General features: G+C 31.7%; 1 pseudogene; it reads left to right on the top strand.

The window, feature by feature from the left end:
- Positions 1–353: 353 nt before the first annotated feature.
- Positions 354–472, top strand: LOC112476624 (annotated as a pseudogene).
- The last annotated feature ends 1,200 nt before the right edge of the window (positions 473–1,672 follow it).

Raw genomic sequence — 1,672 nt, forward strand, 5'->3', positions numbered from 1 at the left:
CTGACCTCTGGGTTTACAGAAGTGAAATGTTAAACCCCAGAGGAAAGGATCAATATGGGATGTCAAGAGAGTAGTGAATGGACTCTGACAAACTACTAGAAATGAAATGCACTGTGATTAGGTAAAAAGTAAAGAAAAAAATGCTAAGAAGTAGAGTCATGCGAAGGCTCTGTGTTATTCAAACAAAAAAATAAAGTTCTTTCTGTATGTTAGACACTGCTAGGCATAAAAAAAGGAAAGACCCTAAATTTTGAGGTAATTACTTTTCATATGGTAAAAACATACAGGCAAACAAATAATTATGATTCAGTGCTCAGAATACTGAAACATCTAAAATTATAAATTCCCATTCTGTCTACGGCCATGCTACCCTGAACGAGCCCGATCCCATGTGATCTTGGGAACTAAGCAGAGTCAGACCTGGTTAGTACTTGGATGGGAGACCACCTAGGAAGACCAGGTACTGTAGGTATGAAAAATAAAGTAAAAAAATAAGCGATTGTAAACTGACAAGGTCCTTGCAATCTGTGAGGTCAACCAAGGGTTGCCTCACCTAAAAAATAAAAATAAATAAATAAAAATTAAAAAATTAAAAAAATAAATTACCCTCATTCTTAGTCACAACATCTTCACAATATTTTTTTAAACTGGGAGACTGTATTTACAAATACAAAACTTTCAGTTAAAAATTGAATTTATCCAGTACTATTGAATTTCTGTCTCACAGTATGGGCAGCATCTCAAACTTTTTTTGTTCTTATATGTGAGATAAAGTTGTTGATATCCTATCTTATCCATGGAGTCTTTTCACTCTGAGCATTTCTTTTTTTAAATTTTCCTGTTTATGTTATATATTTTACCCTTATAAATAGCCTCTACTAGCTCAGTGCTTTTTAACTCGTTATACATAAATTTACTTCTATCCATATTAGACACTTGAATTCTACTAAAACTTTCCATTCCAGTCCAAGCTGCTAATTCAAAAACATATACAATTAAATGCATAAAGGAAAGAACAAGGTTAGTTATATAATAGTAACAATATTAGCATCCATATCACTATGGAATGTACTAACAAATTCACATGCATTCTCGTATTTAATTTTTCCAACAATGTATGAGTTCAGGATTATTTTTTCTTTTTTTTTTTTTTGTATAGGAAAATAAAAGTTAGTTAAATAAAACGACCAATACTAAAGATTGAATAAACGGCACATTAAATTTAAGCACTTACACATTGTGTCATAAAGAGTCACCTAATTTACCAAGCTTAAAATTTTGTGACATAAAATCAAGAGTAAAGAAAGGATTTTTGATGCATTGGAGGACAATATTTGGCATTCATGAAAAAAAAATAGACTATGTAAGACATGGATATCCAACATTAGCACAACTTAGGTCAATGAAGAGAAGTAGTTTGGCTTTCAAACCAACATTTTCAGTTGAAAGTAATGACAGCTATTCATTTAAAATAAAGGTATATGACATTTCTGCTTTCAGGAATATAGAGGAGATTTACTTTTCCCTATTCCTCTCAGAAAATTACCCTTAATTTTAGCCTGAAAACCCTGGACAGTATATTAAAAAAGAAAGAAGAAGAAGAAGAAGGAAGAAGGAAGAAGGAAGAAGGAAGAAGGAAGAAGGAAGAAGGAAGAAAAGAAGAAGAAGAAGA

This window comes from Pteropus alecto, unplaced genomic scaffold (genome assembly GCF_000325575.1).
Source record: "Pteropus alecto unplaced genomic scaffold, ASM32557v1 scaffold71, whole genome shotgun sequence".
NCBI lineage: Eukaryota > Metazoa > Chordata > Mammalia > Chiroptera > Pteropodidae > Pteropus > Pteropus alecto.